The sequence below is a fragment of the Grammomys surdaster genome, unplaced genomic scaffold, assembly GCF_004785775.1.
Source record: "Grammomys surdaster isolate TR1022 unplaced genomic scaffold, NIH_TR_1.0 124726, whole genome shotgun sequence".
NCBI lineage: Eukaryota > Metazoa > Chordata > Mammalia > Rodentia > Muridae > Grammomys > Grammomys surdaster.
The window spans coordinates 51,829-74,858 of NW_021619686.1; the positions used below are offsets into that span (position 1 = coordinate 51,829).

A 23,030-nucleotide genomic window follows, 5' to 3' on the forward strand; every position below is an offset into this window, starting at 1 on the left:
ATGGGGGAGGGGTGGCTTTTTCTGGATAGTAAATCTGTCCTGGGGTCCCTTCCTGTGGCACAGGATTTGATTCCCCAGGGTTTCCCAGTTTCCCAAAGGCCAGAATATTTTTAAAAGAATGTCCAAACTTTTTTTAATTTTATGGCCACTGGGTTTCATTTTCCTATTGTGCATTTCTTGAGAAGGGGTTCTCTCTCTCTCTCTCTCTCTCTCTCTCTCTCTCTCTCTCTCTCTCTGTGTGTGTGTGTGTGTGTGTGTGTGTGTGTGTTTACCCCTGAGTTTCCAGGAAGCCTCTGTCTTACAACCCCATTCTTTGCAATGGAAACTCCCTTGTTCTTGGCAACTAGGGGCCCAGCCACACACATGGATAGAATTGTAAACTCTATATTCCTATCTCAAAAGTTAAGTTCCCACATCCTCCAGTTCAACCACTGTGGGACTGCATAAGGGTATCCTGGGTCATGGTTGAGCAGGTACTTAGAACCCCGAGATTCTCTGTGGAATTCCTCATGAGAACCGGCAGGAGTTCGGTCCCTCCCATCACCTAAGATCCTGAAAAACAGTCACAGATCTCCATAGAGTCACCCAGGCGATAGGCCTCAGGCCTTAGAGATTTACATACTAATGAAGGCCAGAGGGCAGAGCAAATTAAACATTCCTCCCCTAATCCTCCCCCTTTCTCCCTCCCTATATAACTCGGGACGGCCCTGAGTTTTTGGGGGTACGCCTAGATCCATCTATTATCCGTCATGTCAATAAACCATTTTGGAACCAAGGACTTCCTCGTGTTACTGGGGCCCGCCGCCGCCAAGGCCCTCAGGCCGCTGGAACCGTAGGATCTCCCTCCCTGATGTGGGGACCCGCCACGGCGGCGGGCTTGCGCTGCTGTGGCGGCCTTTTTTTAATTTTCCCCACAAACCACACACTTAAATTGGGCATCAATGGGCAAAGTCAAGATGAAGTGTAGGTTACTGGTCTGTAGTCATGATAGCTGACACCTCCCCCTTTATTTGTCTTCCTCAACTCCCAGCTCCAGACTTGAAGGTGTGGGAGTCAGACCATGACCCTGTACTTCTATCCATAGGACAAAACACAGGAGCCTGGAGGAGGTAGGGGGGGAGGGGTAGAAGGGCCCTGATGAAACCTTAATTTTAACAGGTCCATAGTCCAGGAGATGGTCCATTTGGTGGTAGCAGCTGTGGTTTCTGCTTTTTTGTGTGGTGAATCCATGATATAATGCCAGCTACCTTTCACAGCCATAGAAGTGGAGAGAGTCATCATGTAGGGTTCTTTCCAATTTGATTTCAGTGCCCCTTTGGCTACCTGCTTGACCCAGATAGTACCATTGGACTTGAACAAGGGAAAACTAGTGTCGGACTTAGACCTGGGCGGGGTCACTCAGATAATTGAGTGAGGAACCTTTATGGAGGACTGGTGGTCCTGTAGTGTCTTGAGAAAGGAACGATTAGAGCAGGGAAGCAGTGGGGGTCTTCCAAACAAACCTCACAGGAGTAAGTCCCTCTGTAGTGAGAATTCTGGAATTTTGGCTTCTTAAAAAAAAAAAAAACACAGTAACACTATAAGAATATGTTTTCATTTTAATCCCAGCTGTGGAATATGGGCTGCTTTGCAGTGGCTGACTATGATTTACTTCATGCTCTAGCTAAGATATGGTTTTGCCAGCTGCAGATAGTTTCTGCAATTGTGTGACACTTGGAATCTGAGAACTTTTTAGAGGGTATATGCTTTAGTTAAGGTTTTCATTGGTATGAAGAGACACAATGAACAAGGCAACTCTTACAAGGCAAGCATTTAATTGGGTCTGGATTATAGTTTCAGAGGTTTAGTCCATTATCATCATAGCAAGAAGCATGGCAGCAAGCAGGCAGACATGGTGCTGGAGAAGGAGCTGAGAGTTCTGCATCTTGATTCAAAAGCAGCCAGGAGACACTGGCATCCTCAGGCAGCTAGGAGGAAGCTCTCTTCCATGATGGGTAGAGCCTGAGCATAGGAGGAGACCTCCAAAGCCCACCCTCACAGTGATGCACTTCCTCCAACAAGGCCACACCTCTTAACAGTACCACTCCCTTTGGGCCAAGTATATTCAACTCACCACACTATATAAATGCTAGGGCCTCAAGAGACAGTGTGGGTGGGTTTTGGTCATTTGCGGGGGAGGGGGTGGTTGCAATTTGTTAGCAGTTGTGCTCAAAGGAGAAAGAAATTAGATTCAGAGATCTCTATCTCTCTTTCCCCCATCCTTCTTTCTTTCATATCTAGTGATAGAAGGTGAAACTGGATGGGGAAAAAAGAACCCACAAAGTAGCAAAGACCAGCTACACCCCTTCCTATGTGGGGTGCAGCAGGCCTAAGGCAAAGGGAAGGGAAGGGAAGGTCTGTCTGCCCTTTGTTGCACTGTAATGAGAGTGTTGTTAGGGTTTTTTGTAAATGTCCTGTTTATTCTTTCTACCTTCCCAGAACTCTAAGGTCTATATGCACAATGAAGTTTTCAATCTATATCTAAATCTTTAGCTATTAATTGAGAGGCTTTGACCATGAAATCCAGGCCATTGCTAGGGGGAAGCCAAATTAAACCAGTTTCAGTCTGGGAGGGGAACATTTCTACCTGCCCAGAATAGGTATCTATAAAAAACTAGCAAGTACGTATATCCTCCCCTGTCAGGCCAGATCTCAGTAAAGTTGATTTTCCAGAGTTTACGGGGTGTTGGGCTCTCTTTCAGACCCCTTCCTGGGTAAGGATTCTCTGTCTTGGATTTACTTAAGCACAAACCTAGCAACTGGTAGAGACACTGCATGTCAGGCTATCCGGTCCAGATCTTGGTCTGGGTCCAACCAGCTTTGGTCCGAGCATCTCAGAAAGTTTTGTGGCCCCCAAATGAGTGGCCTAGTGAAGGTCGGTTACCAGCATCCTGCCAGCTATTTCCAGGAGAATAATCTTCCCCTCTGATGTCCTCCACCAATCTGTGGGTTCAAGCTTTCCGTTTTCTTCTTTTTGCATCCTCTCTTTCCTCTTAGTTGTACCATGGAGTGTCAGGCAATACAGGTTGGGGAACATCACCAGAATATCAATGGGACTTAGGCCTACTTGTTGGGCATCCAGGTCAGCAGCCTGGTTACCTCTTGCCTCCAGGGAGTTATCTTTTTGATGTTCTCTACAGTGGGTAGATAGCGACTTGTAGGAGAAGCCAAATAGCATCTAGGAAGACCAAGATTTTCTTCTGTTTTTAGTATCCTTTCCCCTAGATGTTTGAAGCCCTCTTTTTCTATAGCTGGACACGCATGGTAGCAAAAGCATGGTGATCCTCTCTCCTGTGTCTATATGGTGATGGACTTTCCTTTTTTCCCCATCTGTGTAACTTTTTTTTCAAACTTTGTTTTTAATGATGGTTCTTAAATACTTTAACCTCCCTTGTTGTCCACCACCCACCAGAGGTAGTGGGGGAAAAGGGGATACAGGGAAGTGGACCTGTTTAGAAAGGTTCTTTCAAGTGATTCTCTTCTGTGTTGTCTGGAAATCAGTTCAGTTCACAAGTTATCAAGCAGTGGTAGCTCAATTCACTTTACAAACACTTCACAGATACACCAGCATTCCAGTTCTGTAGAGTTTTGTTAGCAACAGTGGTGACAAAACCCAGCAGAGACTGCCAGGCCTCAGCCTTGGCTTGAGTCAGCAGGAGGGACCAACAGGAACACCAGGAGAAGTTCTCAGCTTTGCCTCTCTCAGGGAAGTGAAGATCAGTGAAGATGGGAGACTTACAAGCATTGCACAGCTAGCTGTGCCAGCAAGCCGAGCTCTGTCTCCATCACTCCATCGAGTCCTATGTATACCCTCCAAACATTATGAGTTCTCCACTGCTTTGCTTCAGCACATGTCTTGCAGCAGCATGCACATCCAGTCAGCCTGAGTTCAAGGAGTCTCAACAAATAGAGCTCAACTACAAAATGTAAGGTGGACCAATACATGAATGTTGTTAGCAAAGAATTCATCACGTGTCCTTTCACATGTTTGCTTTAGAAGAACATCCTCTCTCCTGTGTCTGCTTCAGTGAAACGTTCCTACACGAGTCTCCCTTAGCCTTTCACACCTGTGTCCACTTCAGCGAAACATCCCTTCACATGTTTGCCCCAGCAAAACACCATCCAACTTTCTAAAGATCCCTTAAGTTTCCATTTCACACCTGAGAATCTGAGTTAGAGTGATCAGTTCGGTACTCTGGGCTGAGTCCCTGGACCCTAAGGCTTGAACCCAGATCATTTTAACTGAAGTAACTACTGCAACCCCCACATACCTGGTTCCATTCTTAATGAATCTGGTCCCCATGTAAAACACTGCATCAGGATCTTCTAGGGTGTGTCCATTAGGTCTGGGTAGATCCTCTGGACTATGATAGTTACCTCAAGACAATCATGGATGAGCACTTGCAGGTCATTATCAGGCAAGAACGTCGAAAGATTGATGCCAGTGGGTTTCTTAATCCAGAGTCTAGGGTGGTCCAGGAGTAGGGCCTGGTACTGTATCACATGACCATTAGACAGTCAGCATCCTACTGTTTGAGGGCCTCAACTTTGTGGGGTGCTATGAGTATAACATCCTGAGCCAGCATTAACTTGTCTGCTTCTTCTACTGAACAGTGGCAGCCACCACAGTTCTTAGACAGGTGGGCCATCCTGAGGCCACAGAGTCCAAAAGTTTGGACAGGAATGTCACAGGGCATTTTGAAGGCCCCAAAGTTTGAGCTAAAACATATTTTGTCTTTTGTTTCATGGACAAACAGATGAAAAGGTTTTGAGACATCTGGAAATTTTAGGGCTAGAGCTGAAGTCAGAGCTGTTTTAAAGCTTTAAACACCTTTCATTTAGTCTCAGTCTAGATTAGGGGCTCAGTGCCCCACCTTGTGTTGGTGAATGGATGCTTACTATTTCTGCAAACCCTGGCATCCAAAGGTAATAATACCCAACCAAACCTAGGAACTCTCAAACTGGCTCTTAGTCTTTTAAGTTGAGATCTGAAAGATGATTCTGAGACAGGCTTCTTTTGCCTCCCATCAGCTGGTAGCCTCTGATGGACAAAGCTGTGTTTTCTTAACCAACACTCTATAGCCCAAGGTCTGTGTTTTAGTTAAAGTTTACATTGCTGTGAAGAGACACCACGACTACTGTAACTCATATAAATGACAGCATTTAATTAAGTCTGGATTACAGTTTCAGAGGTTTAGTCCATTGTAATCAATGGTGGGAAGGATAATAGAATGTAGGCAGACAGGATGCTGGAAAAGGAGCTGAGAGTTCTACATCTTGACCAACAGGCAACAGGAAAAGGACTGTCTTGTCTGGCCTCAGTGGGAGAGGATACACCTAATTCTGTAGAGACTGGATGCTGGGGGAGGGGCACCCTCTCAGAGGGAATGGGGAGGGGAAATGGGGGGAAGAACTCTGCCAGAAGGGACCAAGGTGTGACAACATTTGAAATGTAAATAGATAATCTAATTATTTTTTTAAAAGCCACTGTGAGCCACTGCCTCCAACAAGGCCACACCTACTCCAACAAGGCCACACCTCTTAATAGTGCCACTCTCTGTGACCCTATGGGGGCCACTATCTTCTGTCCCTTAGTGGCCCTTTTATATGGATTTCATTTTCAGAGGCTAGGAGGAGGTTATCTGTATACTGTAAAAGTATGGTCCTGGGAAACCTCTGAGGAAATGACAGGAGTCAATCAATACCTAATAACTCAACAGTAAGTCAAACAGGGTTGGAGAGGCTTTAAATCCTTGTGAAAACCTTGTCTAGGTAAGTTGCCCTTTGTAAACTCCCTCTGGATCTGTCATGAAAGTATATGGATTTGGGACCATGGGGTAGATGATCTCAACTCTCTATTTACTTCCCTCAGATCTTGGAAGGGTCTATTACCAGAGGTCCCAGGTTTCTTCATAAGCAAGAAAGGCATAGTTTAGGGTGACTGTCAGGGCACAAGGATGCCTGTCTCTCTATGCTAGGCAATAGAGACTGCAATTCCCCTTTTTGTTTCCAAAGTCATTGGGTATTGTTTAATCTTAGCTGAACTGGGTAGCTGAACCATTATAGGAAGTTAATGTTGGAGCTGTCCCGGGGGGGGGGGGGGTTGGTTTCTGCCCATATATCCAGGAATCTTTGTTGTAAATCAAGATATATTCCAACTATGTTTTTTAACTGGGGGCAGGACTTTCAGCTAAGAGATATTCTTCTGACAGAGGGCAAGACACCAACATTTTGCTGGATAAGTCTAACTGCATTTCATCATTAGAAGAGATAATAATGGCTTTCAGTTTATGCAAAAGGTCTCACGTAGGGGCAATCAGGCATTTCTAAGAACAAGTAGGTTATTGTCCCCTTTCCTAGGTCAATTGTCCAGAGGTAGTAGACTGTTTTTCCTGTCACCCCTTGGACTGAATCTTTGGATCAATCAATTGGCCTAGAGGCTTCTTGAGGACTGAATATACCTGGATGTCTACTAAAAAGTCAGTTGCTTTCCCCCAACTTTAAATGTTACTGCATGCTCCTGGTAGCTAAGACTGTAGGAGCCCGTGTCTTGTCACTTTTCCAACTGTAGTACTTGTGGGGCCTTGTTCATATTGGGATACACATTTTTCCAATGTCCTTTCTTCTTGCAGTAGGCACACTGATCTTTCTCTAATGGGAGCCTACTTGTCTCCTAGTCTTCTTCTCTCCTGTTGGGCCAGACTGGTCTATTATCTGGGTTTTCTCATATGGCTGACACTATGATCCTGGTAAGACTCTTATCCTTCAGCTCCCAATCTGTTCTCTGAGGTCCCCTGTCTGACCTCACTTACTTTCATAAGTTTGTGGGCTTTCAGTGCCACTGCTTAAAGTCCAGCTGGGAAAGTCCATCAGTTGGAGTCTAGTACCCCCTTATATTTGTCACTGTTAGGATTCCAACGAGGTTGATTGAGAGGAAACACTCTCTTAATGCAGTAAGCATTGTCAGCCAGAGTTCCTCTGTCCAGACCCAGGACTGATTTCTTAGCTTCCAGCTATATTCAGTCACTTTCTTCTGATGGGACCAGTGTGGCCAGTAGCTGTTGTCAATCATACCAGGTGGGCTGGTGGGTGTAAAAAGCAGTCTCTAGGAGAGAGATGAGTGCCTGCAGTTTATCAGAAAAATGGGGGTTCTAGGAGTTGTACATATCACTGGTCGAGACAGAAACATACACCATAAATGGGAGCGGGAGCTTCCTGCTCATAGTCTTTGACTCAAAAAGAGTAAGTTCAGGGGCTTGCCAGAGCGGGAAATGGCAGGAACTGCCAGGGTCTGGATGAGTCGGGGGGAGGGGGCAGAGAATCAGGGATGGTAGTTGAGACATCTGGTGGGTTGAGATAGGAGACATTATTAGGGTCATTGGAGGTATACAAGGGAGACATAAACCTGGGGGAGCTTTTGTAAGGAAGAAGAAAAAAAGTGTAGGATAAAAGGATCAGGGCTAAATGAAAAGGAAAAACACCCTGAACCCTGAGACTCAGGCCAAGAGAGAGAACATCCTGACCCCAAGACCAGGGCTAAGGAAGAGAAACAACAACTCAGAGCACAAAATCTCACCAACCCCTGAGTTTCAAGATCAAGCCACAGAATCCCTCCAATCCCAGGCTACCCTGGAAAGCTCTGCCCTCCAAAAACCCTAGATAAACCCTTCTGCTCAGTTCCCTGCTGCTTCTCACCTGAGCGGAAACAGCCACTCTCTTGGGTGTTTCCCTCCCTCTCTTGTGTGAGGTTTGTTGTGCAGTGTGACTTTGGGTATTCCAAGTGCCAAGACAAACCTTTCCCAGATGAGCTACAGCGCTTCCCTGAGGAAGTCTTTCCCCTCAGAGGTATAACATTTATAGAAAAGGCCTCTCAGGCTGAAGCCTGGGATGGGGCCACCCTTCATCCAGGGATATAAGGTGGGGTAGTTCTTCTTCCTCTAGGTCACTGGATACAAATTTTGGTGCTTTTCCCCCTTGGAGTTTAGGTACCAGAATTCTGTTACCAGCTTTAAGGGAATAGGTCCTGGGCCATGAAGGAAGCTGTTGTAAGAGACTTAGTCAAACATCCATGTAGGGAAACTGATCAGGGTGGCCAGGATTTCCTGTGACTACCAACCATACTGTTTGGGTCCTTCAGCAATCATAGTGCCTGTGGATGGTCATTCAACATCAAAAAGCTACTCTAATTCACAGAGAGTCTGGAGGCATCCTTTTGAAAACTGGACTCTGAAATCTACCTCCCTGTCTTTATAAGCCTCATGTTGAAAACAAAAACATACAAACAAACAAACACCCTTCCTCTAAGGTCAATAGAACCTTCAGCCCCTCCTCGCCCTGAGCCTCAAGTGCACCTCCTCTTATCGGTCAATGCCTCAACAGGCCAGGAGATCTGCCAACAGGTCCTGACCTGTCTTGACTCTGCCTGGCAAGCAAACTTTTTCTCTCTCTCCTTTTTTTTTTTTTCTTTCTCTGCTTCAGTGAAACAGCAAATAGCTCCCAGTGTCTAGGAGATGGGCCCAATACCAAGGCGAGGGGCTGAAGATTCTATTGACCTTGGTGGAAGGGGTTTTGTTTTTGTTGCTTTTGTTTTTTTGGTTCGTAGGATGTTGTCGGATGGGTGTGAATGTAGCCCTGAGACTTACCATGCACAACTGGAGGGTGGTGTGCTGCCAAGCCTGGAGACTGGGTCTGAGCCCATACTTTCAGAAAATGCCATTTCAAGTCCCGGTGCAGGAGTCCTGGGGTCTGGATTTGTTTCTGTTGTGGAGTCTGGATGAGCTAAAAGATATTACTCAGACAGAGGGGCAGTTAAGCTGAGTTGAGGCAGGTATAAAGGAAATGCTAGTTTCTTGAGGAGTGAAGGTGGTGGTGGTGCTTAATTTTTGAAGAAATCTCTGCCCAGAGGGGAAAGGACAATCTGGGGCTACCACAGAGGAGAGAGTCACCTGTTTGTGGCCCAGATTAACTGGCCCCATTGGATTTTTCTTTTTTTTAATTAATTATTTTATTTATTTACATCCCAAATGTTGCCCCCCCCATCCCGGTCTCCTCCAAGAGTTCTTCACCCCATACCCCCTCCCATCCATCTTTGAGAGGGTGCCCCCCCCCGCATCTCCCTTCCCTGGGGCAGCCTATTGGATTTTTCAAAACAGAAACTTCTGTCCCAGTGTCTATTAACAACTTAACTGGGTGGCCTGCAGTTGACACAGTGACCAAGGATTCTTGGAGGCTTAAGAGGGTAGAGTCCTGCTACTTCATTTTCGTTCACTGCCTATCACTTTTTCAGTTGAAAGGGTTTCCTGGGCTTAGGACAGTTTGAAGTTAGTGTCCTCTTCCCTGAAACAACATGTACACTGATCCCTTCCCTGTGGGGCCTTCTCCATCTTCCCCATCTTCCCCATTGTTTCTTTGTTTGTTTGTGGGAATTTTTTTTTGTACAAGCAGTTGGAAACTTGGAGTGAGTTGACTGAGAAGCGTTATCTTTGTCTCTGTGTGTGTGTGTCTCAATCAATGGCCAAGGCATCTTATTTTTGTCTTTTTTTTTTTTAGTGTTTTGATTATTGTAAACCTTTCGTGTCACTTTGATGAGCTGAGAGATATTTATCCCTGCAAAGTCCTCTAGCTTTTGGAGTTTTGTTTTGTTTTGTTTCTGGATGTCCAGAGGTGATTGAGGGCTAACTTTAATGTCCTGGCATTTTATGGAACCCATGGACCAAATGGGGTATATTTTTTTTTAAATTTTGCAATCGTTTGAGAAATGCCCTGGGATACTTTTTTGGGCCCCAAAGAACCTCAGTAGTCTTAGACAAATGAGTACATTTTTGAGCTGCACCTTGAATTCCAGTTGTAAGGTTCCAGTGAAAAGTGTCCAGGGTCTGGAAAATTCATTGGTACTGGGGATTGGGGTCCCAATCAGGGCACTTGGATGGGAAGGCTGTTTCAAAAGGGAGTGACTTTTTTACATCCATACCAGAAGCCCTCCAACTCCTCCTCTTTTTCCTTCTCCTCCTCTTCCTCCTCTCTTCTTCTTCTTCTTCTTCTTCTTCTTCTTCTTCTTCTTCTTCTTCTTTTTCTTCTTCTCCTCCTCCTCCTTCTCCTCCTCCTCTTCCTCCTTCTCTTCCTCTTCTTCCTTTTCCTCTTCCTCCTCCTTTTTCTCCTCCTCCTCCCTTTCCTCCTCTTCTCTCCCTCCCTACCTTCCCCCATCCCAATATATCAATATGTTCCCTTTTCTCTGAAATAAAGAGTCAGAAGTTGTTGACAGTCATATCAGGTAGTGGGTGTAAAGGATAGAGGCTTGGAGGGCAGTAGGGCTTGGGGTTATCAGAAAGAGGGGAAGTGTCTAGGTCTTCCAGAAAGGATCATAGATCAGGAAAGGGTGATGGCTTTCCTGAAGTCCAGGAGGGAGCAAAACCTTCTACAATAGAAAAATAAGCCAGTTCTTTGCTGCTAGGCAGCAAAGAAAAGCACCATGCCCTCCATCCCGGACAAGCCCACTCACTGCTGCCTCTGGTAGCTCAGGCCTTGGTGTAGAGGGGAAAGCAGGGGCATTCTCCAGGCGCAGCTTTCTGGCTGACACAGCAAGGGCTTAGGACCTTCAGCAGACCTCCATCTTCTGGGCAGGAGTGAGAGTCTGGGCACCCAGGATCGGGCTGGGCTGGTGCCCAAGGCAAGCGTAGCCCGGATTGGGTGCTCCACGAATGGCCCCCAACTGCGTGCCCTGACTCCCCACCCCCTCAGCCCCACCTGAGAGGACCTGGAGGAGAGGCAGGTGCCTGTGACTCCAGGAACACACTGAGATAACTAGAATTCTTTTTTATTTCCTTCTTTCCTTCCTCCCTTCCTCCCTCCTTTCCTTCCCTCCCTCCCCCCCTCCCCCCCTCCCGCCCCCCCCCTCCCTCCCTCCCTCCCTCCCTCCCTTCTCTCTCTCTCTATTCTCTCTCCATTTCTGTCTGTATGCCCCTGCTTTCCCCTCTACACCAAGGCCTGAGCTACCAGAGGCAGCAGACAAACAACTAACAACAGCATACACAGGGTGCCACCTAGTGGCATGGTCCAGAGGAATCCACAGAATTTTAAGCAAGTCACCCAGCTTACTTTTGGAGAGAGGAGTCAAAACGGAAACACCAGCAACAAAATCAAGGAATTAAATAAAAAATTCCCTGGGTCAAACTTGACCATCACATGTTCACTCATTTATACAGCTGGCTGGCCATTCATTCAAGCAAAAATCAAAGCCATATCTCTCATGACAGGTAGAACCAGGATGGTAGCTCCCAATGCAGCATGGGAGAATTGGGGAAGGATTTCCTGTGGAAATTTTTATCTTCAAGCAGAAAAATTTCCAGACCATAAATGGGTTCCCTCAATGTGGAGATCTTCCGTAATCTCAAGGAAGATCCCTTAGGCATATACCCCTTTTCCAGAAGAAAATGTCTCCCCAGAAAAAGGGCCTATTCCTCTTAATTAGAGGGATTCTCCTGGGGCCTACCTAGCCATTTTAATTAAAAGGCTCCCCATGGGTCTCAAACGCCTCACCAAGAACCAGAAGCGAATTTAATATACAGACTTACCTCTGTGGAGTTTTAGTATTAGGAACACAGTGGTCATATCAGACCTCTCCAGACTCAGTGAAAGAGCAGGGCCCTGGAGCGTTTGTCAGGGTCACTTTCCCTGGCAGCAAAGGCCATGAGTGGCGAGTCCCACCAAGCATGGCATAATCTTGCTGGGGCCTCCAAATGAAATTATCCATGCAAGGTATTTATTCACAACTATGCCTATCAAGTCCATTAAAGCCTGTGCCTCTGAAAAGTGCCGTGGTACCCAAGCTGAGGGATACAGTGGTTTTTTTTAAAATAACAATTTCATCAGTGTTTGAAGGGGGTTGCATTAGTGAGGTACTTGGGGTGGCCTAATAACCTCTGCTTTCGTTGAAAAGTTCAGTAGTGTTTTTCTATAATGCATTTGGAACAAGGACATGAACAGTCACAAAAGTATTGCTAAGATGAATGTGCCTGTTGGGGGATGAAAGGCTAAAAAGAAACAAGACAGACAAAATAAAATTAGGAGAGGATATATATGTTGTTAGCAAAAATCCTTCATCACGTGTCCTTTCACATGCTTGCTTTAACAGGACGTCCTTTCACCTGTGTCTGCTTCTGTGAAATCTTCCTTCACAAGTCTGCTTTTGCAAAAATGGGCAGTGAAATAGAAAGAAACAGATGAGAAAAAGAGAGAGGGCTCTCAAGCAATGGAGACAGGCCTGCTAGGAGCTGACTCAAAGATAGACGAGGGAGGTGGTGGGCAGCGGATGCACACTCCTGAGAAGTGCTGGTGAGACCATGCACTCGATCTCATCACACACTTGGCCACAATCACTGCAAACTTGAGCCTGTGGCATCTCTCTTGTGAGCTGAGTAGAGTCTGTAGGGTCACATCCTTGTGTGAAGATGCTAAAGAGGTTGTTGGTGCTTTAGTGAGATCTCAGGGAAAGTGAAGAGACAGACCAGGATCATAGCACGAGCTCAGGGGAGGAGGGAAATAGACCTTTCCTCTTAGAGTTGAGAAGTGAGACAGCAGAGATAGAAGTATAACAAGGGCGCTGAGGAGCTCCCCTAAGACAGCCTCGGTCTTCCTAGTGAAGGAAGAGACCAAGGTTTCCTGAAGAGAGCAAAGAGGTTAGATAACACTGGTTTCTAAAGGAGAAAATCACACTCTGAAGCTGACACTATGGGAAACAGAAGTAAACTCATAAGAAATGGCATCATTGGTTATCTGCAGAAGTTGATCCAGTTGAGGCCAAGCTGAGGTTGAATCCTTTGCCTCACTCTAAAACTCTTGAGCAAAGACTGGCTGTCCCAGACAGAAGGTGGAAAATGCCAGTGGAGTCGTGTGTGGTATTAGACTCACAATAATGTATCTAATGGTAATCGTGAAGAAGTTAGAAAGACCATAGGGAGAGCTGGCAAGCCAGCTCAGTGGATAAGAGCGCTTGCTGTCAAATCTGACTAAGTCAAATCTCTGGTTCTATCAAGCCACTAGTTCCAGACAATGCTCTGAGTGTTTATGAAACTGGAAAAATAAAAGTCGCATCCCTACGGGACCAAAACGCTAAGTAAAAGCTTGCATCATTGAGGCCCAGCTTTATGGAGAGGAGGTGGTGTCACTGAAGACATAGGTTCTGTTACTGCTGTGTCCTACACTAGTAAGAGAACTCACAGGATACAGAACACAGAGCATGCACAAACAGCTCAGTGAAACTAAGGGGTACTTAGTAGACAAAGGCTCCAGGGAGACAAGATGTAAGCAGGTTGTCACGAGCAGCAATTTGTCTGCCATTCAGTGCAGAGATCAGGATGTCCTTGTCGCCAAATGGCACCCATTGTATTGATATAAGCATCTATGTTTAACACATGTAAGTTACAGGCACTCTCAAAAGATGACCTGTGTGAAGGATGGAAAACCTGGGAGTTGTACTTCTGAACTGTTGTCTGTCTGTATCCACAATGGGTTCTGAGGTTTTTCTATCAAAAAAAGCCATCTGTTCTCCAGAACATAAAAAGCCTTTACTTTTCTAGTTTTGAGATGGCCAATATAATTCATCAATGCCTTCTGCAGAATTTTTCTTTCAAAGCTTAAATAAGACACAGAATTGCCTTCAGCCGCTCTACAAACTAAACATGGCACAGAATCTGACCTCTCCATTGTTCTGTCACTATTTAACCCTCTGCAAACTCCCTTGGACTTACAAGGCATCTCACTGACCTGAAAAACCTTCTGCCTGAGCTGAGAGGGCTGGTTCTATCCCTATCCCAAGAATTGTTGGATATAAAAAGGGGGAGACCACAAACTAGGAAGAGCTTAAAAGCATCTGCCCCTTGAAGGGCCATTGCTGGCTGTTTGTCACTGTTGTACACACAGATGCTAAAGACACAAGAAATGGCCCCGAGCACAGATGCTGGACAGACAGGTGAGATGGAGCAGCCTATCCTGCAAAGGCTCCTGGGAAGTTCAGTAAGGCTGGTTCTCACTTCAGTTGTGGTCTAGAAACCCTGAGAAGCTTTTATCGTGCCTAAACCCCACCTTTGATGTTGTGATTAACTGTTCTTGGATAAGGCTTTGGAAAGGGACTGTTTACAGATTTTTCAAGTGATTTTAATGTATTTGGGGTAAAGAACAACAATAACAAATCCCTAGTGTTTACTGCTTCCAGGAGAAAACAGAGTAACACTAGAGTCTACTAAGAAGAAGAAATTAAGATGTGTAGGCATCTATCTAAAAGGTCAAAATTAGATAAGGGTAAGGGGCACCTGAATTTGATACAGGGACCTCTTGATCTGAGGTCAAATGCTCTACCCCTGAGCTATACCCCCAAGGTATATAGATGTAGCTAATGCCTCATTAGGACTTCTTCAATCTTGGCTCCAGACTTAAGATATCTAGATGTTCATGGTTTGCTCTTAATGATCCAGAAACTGACAAGATTTCTACAGTGACGTCTACCATCCCTCTTCTCTCCAACTTTGCCTTAGTCACCACACACACACACACACACACACATACACACACATACACACACACACATTCACACACTCAGGGTATGTTTTAAAGGCACCAACTTTGACCTGGAAAAGACGCCTGGGTGTGGCTTTTTCCATAAATTCACACCAAGAGATAGGAGAAGGCCTTCTGGTATTAGGTCATTAATGACCCTTACATGAAGCCCAGAGAGAGCCTTCTCCGTACTCTTACAGCATTAGGAAGACACTCACAATTATACACCATCCTTTATACATTCAATAAACACTTAGGTAGCTTGCTAGGTTCTCAAACCTGTCATCAGTGGTGAATACACACAAACATGTAATTGTGAGTAAACACACTGTCCTTTTACTTAAAAAACAAACAACAAAAATGAACCCCTCTTATTCTAAATAGGAGCTAACCAATGGGTGAACTGTTTCCACAGAAGTGGCAGGAGCTACAGTGCAGGGCAGGGGAGCTGGATATGAGGAGCACCCTGGGAGCTCTGGAGGAACTTCCTAAGAGATGAAAGACAAGGGCTGTCCAGTTGGTTCTGTTCCAAGCCTCCTCAAAGCTTAATTTCTTACAGTGAGTGACCCACAGGGTCACAGCCTTAGAGGACAATCCATGTGATACCACAAGAGACTGTGACGTGGATGGGCTTCAGAGAGCAGCATGCAGATGGAGCCTGAGTAGAATCCATTGCACAGGTGAACACGGATCAGTGCATAATGGGACACCGCCAGGGCAAGGGACAATGAGGGAATAGGGTTTTATTTGGTTGGTTTTGGCTACTTACAACATTTTACTGTCTAACATCTAAAAGAAATCCTAGGAAGGGGGCACCTGGATTTGAACCAGGGACCTCTTGATCTGCAGTCAAATGCTCTACCCCTGAGCTATACCCCCACCTGTTTATTAGTGTCTCATGGGCACTCAGAACCTGCATGGCCACTCCCTGGCAGCTACCATCTGGCATGTGCACTTGGCAGTGCTCTGTCATCATCTGCTTCCTCCCATGAGGCCCAGCCCAGAGCTGCCGCTGCCCGTCTGACTGCCATGTCCTCATGACTGACTATTATTCTCCGTCCTTAATTCTAGCTGAGGCAAGGGCATTAAATTCAGGTGACCTCAGGTGATGTTGCTTCAACCTCCTTCAATATAACTAAAGGAGCCATATGCAAACACTGAGTGTTTAGATGACCTTTGGAGGTGAGTAGGAGGCAGGAGTAGACAGAAGGGAAAGTTCTCTATCCACTGAGAAATCCTTGATCAGACTGTATATGAGGGACAAATAAAAGACTCCCGCTTAATAACCAAGTAACAGAGAGACTGCAGATATGATGAAGGACATCTGGAGACCATCGTGACTGAAGCGTGACACAGTGCAGTGGCTGATAACATGTGATCAGCAGGTGACAGTCCTGGAGCAGGGCTTGATTGACAAAAAGTTCCCAAGTCTTGTTCTTGTACCTATGTAGACTTCCTTATTAGCACAGGCCACCTGCACTGCCTCACTCAAGGATACAGAATGTGTGGTGACATCGCCAATGTGCTAGACGACCCAACCCACCTCCTTCAGACAGGACTCTACCAGGCTTGCAGTTACCATATCTTTCCCCATACACCTACCACAGGATACCCAGAATCCCTCCATGCCCAGCACACTCCAGCCTTTTCTGGTCAGCATCTGTGGAGGCTCATTTGGAGAACCAGTGTGCAGAGATGGAGTCCTGCTCTGCTTCCCTCCTGCAATTTTGCCTGCAAATTCCTCCCACTCATTGTCCTCTCCCCACCCCACTCTGACCCTCAGCACATTCTTGTTCTGGGATTATTTTCTGTGATTTTTTTTCAGCCTCTGCTCTTCTACCTTATCATTTTCTGGTCCTAAATTTAAAAGAAAAATCTCTAAATGTGAGAAAAATTTTAACCCTATGCTGGTCCCAAATCATTAGCTTGACATCAGCAAGTTCCAGGTACAAAGACTGGCTATTTAAACAACCAGAGCTCAGCCTACAGAATCTACCAAAGTGGGACCAGAAATCTCTGCCATGTGGACCCATCCCCAACAGAGAAGCCAAAGATGTGAGAGAGGACCACAGCCAAAGGCTGTAGTCTGTGGAGATGGAGAAAAAGGAGAGGATTCAGGGAGGCCCTAGCACAACTTTTGTGATTTGCATAAGATGATGGGGCAATCACAGAATGCTTCGTCTTGGGAAAAGACTCATTTATATTTTATCTAGTAAATATACTTCTGCTGTCTATTTTACTCATAGAACAAGACTTATGCAAAGTGGTCAATTCTGGTGAATTCTTACAGACTTAAGAGCAAATAACACAAGGTTCACACAAGCATTGCAGAGACAGAGCAGGAAGTCACCACTGAGCAACTCATCCTAGAGTCAGCACAGCCGTAAAATCCAGTTTTGAGAGAACTCGTGTATGTGTGTGTGTGTGTGTGTGTGTGTGTGTGTGTGTGTGTGTGTGTGTATGTGTGTGTGTGTGTGTGTCCCCATATGTGGTCATATTATTGAAATGTAAAGCATACAGTTGGTATGTGGTGACTATTAACCATCAACCCAACTCGGGGTTTCAGATGAGTATTTAAGAAGACCTCTGGATTCAGCCTTGGATCTTCCTAGGCACTGTCACTTGTTACAGAAACATATCCCAATAAAGGCTCATGGGTGACATGGAGCCTCTCTTTCAAGTTTGGGGAGGAGCCAACATCCTCCAAAACTCAAGGGAGTTTGTCACTGACAGGGCAGCACGCTCGGGAGACAGGGACACTGTGACCCCAGCATGGTACATACGGATTTGATTCTGTGTTTAATTTTATGGAATCTCTGTCACTCTGTAGAAAGAGCTGAAGCCATCAGCACAGTGGAGGGGTTGCGTGTCCCCTCTGTGTCTTCAGTACAAAGGACAGGAAGAGGAGCTGTCCAGGGTCTGATGCAGAGCTCCAGCGTGTCCAGGAGCTGCTTGAACCTTCCCATTGAGCTGTAACAACAGCTGCCAAAAAAGTCAGGATCATTGTTGGAAACTTTTTTATTAATTATATTATTTACTTACATTTCGAATGTTGTCCCCCCCATGGAAGCCCCCCACCCTCTCCCCTCTCCCCTCCTCCTCTAAGAGGGTGCTCCCCAACCCACACACCCACTCCCACCTCATCCCCCTAGCATCTCCAGGAACTTTATTCCAAGGGGTCACACTTAAAATAGGGACACATGGCTGCTACAGTACAGCTGCTGAGCCTGTAGAACCAGTCATGAGAACCAGAACCAGTCATGAGGCACCACTGGACACAAACCAGGCCCATAAGCAGCTTGGGAACCCCATGATCTACGGAATCCATAAGATGTTATGCTCCCTCTCCCTTCTGAGAGCCAGAACTCCCACATTCCCAGCTCTGACACACTTCTCCAACTGTGGTGGATTACCAGCTCAGTACCCCCATTCCGTCTTCTTGGGGGTCCTCTGCTGTGGCCCATTTTCTCTGTGTGTTAAATCCCATAATCTGAGAACCACTGATGGTTCTTTCTAATAAAACCTAGCATTTTTTAGGTTTAGGAAATTTACTCTACATTGTAAAAGTGTAGAAGACTTGCTCACCTGAAAGACTCGAGATCCAAAGAACGCATAGTCAGCTATGTGTGAGGGATCTGGCGGCTAATAACACAAGGGTGCCCTCCACTGGGGTGAATCTCCAGACATGAGTCAATAGCGAAAGTAGGTCTGTACCATGAATGTGGTCAGTTAGTTTCCAAAATCACATGAAAAGGGGGCACCTGGATTTGAACCAGGGACCTCTTGATCTGCAGTCAAATGCTCTACCCCTGAGCTATACCCCCACTGGTACCAGTATACACAGTTAATAATTTTCATCTGAGTGGTGATAAGTTATGACTGACTATAAAGTTAAATTACAGATGCTCAGAGACCTACTTCCCAGAAGCTGCCAGACCTGACTGGTGAGATGCCTTCCTCAGCTTGCAGCTTTCTTACACCTATATAAACTAGGTATATAACACTTCTCAGACCTATCTGTGAATGGCATCATCAGCCAAGGAAGTGGAGAGGAGCACCCTGCAGACCCTGAGCCCACTTCACACTGCTCCTGGGTTAGCTCCTGAGCTGGCCAACTGTCTTCACCTGGGCCCTGAGATACCTCTCTTTTCTTTCTTTGAAGACAGATGGGCTGTCACTCAGAGTTCCCACAGGGCTCTAGCTGGCACTGTCAGAAGCAGCACTGCAGGAACCCTCCCTGCCTGGGACAGCAGCTCAGCCAGTCTGTAGCCTCTGAGGGTGAAGCACCTAAAGAGTGGGCTCTGGAATGTGGAGAGAAGCTCACAAGGAAAATATCTACCCTACATAGACAGCCTGGTTTGTGATTTGTCTCCTTAGTTCTGACCACAGGTTCATCAGATAACCATGGAGAGGGGTAGGTTTGTGGTTAGACTTTCCTTTTTGGTCCCTGGACACTGAGCATCACTATAACTGCTGTGCCTAGAAAAATTCTTAAATTCTCTCTCATAGTCCTCGCCTTCTATTTAGAAAACAACAAAACCAGAGAAACTAGGTATATGCAGGAACAGGGGAGAGAGATAATAAGAATGGGAGGGACAGTTGGCATGTAGGAAGAGATGGGAGACAGCCATCTATCCACATGACAGGCTGGTCTGGAGCCCCCAGGTCTGGTGAGGTCCATGCCTGGAATGAATGGAAGAAACAGGACTGAGTGTGTGTGATATCTCCATGAGTAAAAACAGATGTGTGGTAGGGGGCACCTGGATTTGAACCAGGGACCTCTTGATCTGCAGTCAAATGCTCTACCCCTGAGCTATACCCCCACCTGTTTATTAGTGTCTCATGGGCACTCAGAACCTGCATGGCCACTCCCTGGCTGCTACCATCTGGCATGTGCACTTGGCAGTGCTCTGTCATCATCTGCTTCGTCCTGTGAGGCCCAGGCCTGAGCTGCCGCTGCCCGTCTGACTGCCATGTCCTCATGAATGACCAGCATTCTCCTGCTGAGGTCCTAACTGAGGCAGGAGGCTTCAGCTGGTGCTGCTTCAACCTTCAAGTCAACTAAAACCCACATGCAACACAATGGCTACTTAGCTGACCTCTGGAGGAGCTGCCTCAGCAGAGCAGAGGACAGAGAATGCTGTCACTATGGCCTCTACCTGAGCCTTCACACCCGTCACCACCATACAAACTTGTTTTCATATATTTTTAAATCAAAATGTATGCACAATTCAATTATTTTGAAAACTCAATATTAAGGTTACTAAGAAAACCACCACATGTACCCCGAATACTTTTGTTTAGTTCATTGCTCCTGTCATCCAATGGGAGCCACTCCCTGAGGGTTAGCTGTCTCTGCTAGGCTGTCCTGTGCACCTAGGGAAACCCACACAGCGTGGTGTCTCTTATACCATCATCTACACATCAGTAACTGACAGTGATGAGATCATAACTCCATATCCTCTCCCATTCTGACTTTCCCGTTACAGTCACGTCCCAGCTTTTGGTTGGGTGGCTCTATGTTTATATCACGTGATTTGTTAACACTGTATGATTGAGGTCAGTAATTCCAAACAGGATGAAGATATCTAGTGGAACTTTTGTTTTTCCTCAAGTTAATGGCGGCCTCATGTTTAAACTGTTTCATTTCTTTCACCATCTTCTATCCATGTTGAGTTCTCTATGAAACATCTTCCCGAGCAATTTTCCATGAATGGATCATCAGTAATGAACTTCGGTACTTTCTGTCTCCTGTGGTGACCCAGGTCCTGCTCCCTTTGTTCTGGTTGCCCACACAGCATACTGCACGGCCAAGGCTCTGTGGATCCCCCCACCGTCACCAGGTAACCCTTCCTTCCCACCATCTCTTCTGTGTGCCAGTGTCTCTTTCCAGATTCCAAGGTCTTGAATGTTTCTTATCAAAATGACATTTCTTCCTTTGGGAGACGAACCCTTCCTGTAAGAGGCTAACGAAGTAAAATGTCTAGCCTTCCTATTGTGATAAGGCCTGTACTTCTTCCCACAGGCTATAATGATAGTCTGTACATTTAATTTAAGTATTTTTTCACATAATAATGTGGTGGTTTGAATGAGAATGGCCCCCATAGGTTCATGTATTTGAATGTTTGGTCCTCAGTTAGTGGAACTAATTAGGGAGATTTGGGAGGTGTGATGTGTGGTGTGTGTGCTCAGCTTCCTCTCAGAGTGTCTGTTAGTATAAGTCCAAACTCAGTGATGTCACATTCAGGCGCCAGGCAACTTCTGCATCGTTGCCGAGGCAACCAAGACAACACTCCCACAACTCACCTATTTCATTCACCTGTACCTGGGAAAAAGTTATGTCATCGTTCGCTCAAATAGTGGAGACCGCCCCAACCTCACTCTCTTCCTCCCGCCACTCTTCCGATTCTCTCTCCCATTCCCCCCCCCTAAATAAACTTCCTCCTGTGGAACTGGGTCGATCTCGTGCTGTCTGTCCAAACCGCGCGCCGAAATCTTACAGTGTCTAGACACTGCTGCACACCTGGCTGGAAGGATGAAGTGGAATCCAAAATGGGTGGGGTCCGCAGGACACAAGTCCAGCTGGGAGTGGGGGAAGAAGGCCTTCTCCAGGGATTTTAATAAAACACCTCTCTTAGATGATCTTAGCTTGTGCACATGCCTTTATTGGGGTAGGCTTGTACACACACACTTTATTCAGGGTGAACCAGGGCTATATATAAACCTTGGCAAATAGAAAGGGGTTCTTCTTAGAGTGAAGCTTCATTGGCTAGAGTTTTTTAAAGTACTGTGAATCCTTTATTTGTGTGGAGAGGCATTCCAGGAATCTCAGGTACTTGTAGGGCAAGGGGGGGGGAGAGGATTGAACTTGTGGGTTTGCCAAGGACTTGTGAAATCCCTCAAGTAGGAGACTGGGGGTTTGGCTCCCCAGATCAGACAGAGACGAGGAAGCCTCCCTAAAAAAAGAGAGTCCACCAGTTTTCAGCAAGCTCAGAGGAGCTATCAGGTGTGTTTATAAAGAGATAAAGAGAGTATGTTCTGTGGGTGTGTGGAGAGGTATGGGGGAAGGGGATGTCTCAGCGGGCCCATGCTAAGGCATCTCTTCCCCCTGAGGGACCAGCCACACACCGGTATAGCATAGAATAGAGTTTATTCAGGGCATGGGGAGGGGAACCAGGAGGGAAGTAGAGGCAGAGAGAGAGAGAGAGAGAGAGAGAGTAGAGGAGAGAAGTAGAGACCAGCCATGAGCATGTGGAGGAGAAAGGGGGAAGGGAAAGGGGAGGGGTGAGGGGACAGAGTGATCAAGAGAGCAAGAGAGCAAGAGAGAGAGAGAGAGGAGGGGGCAAACAGCCCCTTTTATAGTGGGCAGGCCTACCTGGCTATTGCCAGGTAACTGTGGGGGTGGAGTTTAGACAGAATGCTAACACTATCTAGACATGACAGACCTTAAGTACCTTAATACCTTAAGTATTGAGGTGCAACAGTGTCACTGGGCTTGTGCTTTCAAAATCCTCATCAGGCCCCCGAAGGGCTGCCATGCCCTGGCTGAAACTTTCCGTGTGCTGCTGTCTGACAAGTAACATTCTGCTGTTTTTCTAAGATCAAAACATCCTGATGTAGGCATGGTGCCCCAGGAAGGGAATTTACACTTGACAGCCCATTGCCCCCCAGTTGAGTTCCTGTTTGTGTTTTTCCTTCCCTGGCTTGGTGTATATATTGAACTTGCTCAGTAAAAGCTTTGGCATTCTCTCATAACAGATGACCCGAGTCTGTGTCTTCCTTTAATCCCCCAGACCTACGCCCGAGCTTGGTACCATGGCAGCACTGGTGCTGACACCCAAGAGTCTTACTGGCTGCTTCCTGCTCATGCATCAGACATAAACTCTCAGTTTGTGCTCCAGTGACAGGTCTGCCTACCTGCTACCATGCTTCTCACCATGGCCATCATGGACTAATTGTAGAAAGTGTAAGCAATCCCCCAGTTGAATGCTTTATTTTATACTAATTTGCCTTGATCATGATATGCCGGGAGCCAAACCCAGGAAGCTACCTGCTGTCCTAAGAGAACCTAGGAAGTTACCTGCTGTTCTAGAAAGCCTAGTCAGTGCAAGGTTAAGAAAGGACGTTCACGGGTCTCAGGTCCCAGGAGCTTAAAGAACGTCTGGTATTTCCTGGGAGCCGGTTATGACAGTGGGATGGTCTAGGGCAATAAGGCTACAACAGTGGGATAGCCCTCAGCAATGACCTTCACCCAAACTTCCCGTTTTGCTGTCTTTATAACCTGCCCCCAAAATTAAAGTTTCAGAGCTTGATCAGAACTCCAGACTTGCTCGAATTCTTTGTGTCTCTTGTCCCTTCATTTTTTCGCCCCCTTCCCTAGGCTCTTGTCGAATCCCCGAGGGCCGAGGCAATGATATGTGTTCGTGGCCATAGAGTAGTAT

The 23,030-nt window shown here is 46.3% G+C and overlaps 3 non-coding genes across 3 annotated transcripts; all 3 read right to left on the minus strand.

Moving 5' to 3' along the window:
* Positions 1–15,396: 15,396 nt before the first annotated feature.
* Trnac-gca lies at positions 15,397–15,468 on the minus strand. The gene has a single exon. It is a non-coding gene; the product is annotated as a tRNA-Cys (tRNA).
* A 2,873-nt stretch (positions 15,469–18,341) lies between these two features.
* Positions 18,342–18,413, minus strand: Trnac-gca. The gene has a single exon. It is a non-coding gene; the product is annotated as a tRNA-Cys (tRNA).
* Positions 18,414–19,340: 927 nt separating this feature from the next.
* Positions 19,341–19,412, minus strand: Trnac-gca. Its single transcript has one exon. It is a non-coding gene; the product is annotated as a tRNA-Cys (tRNA).
* Between the last annotated feature and the right edge of the window lie 3,618 nt (positions 19,413–23,030).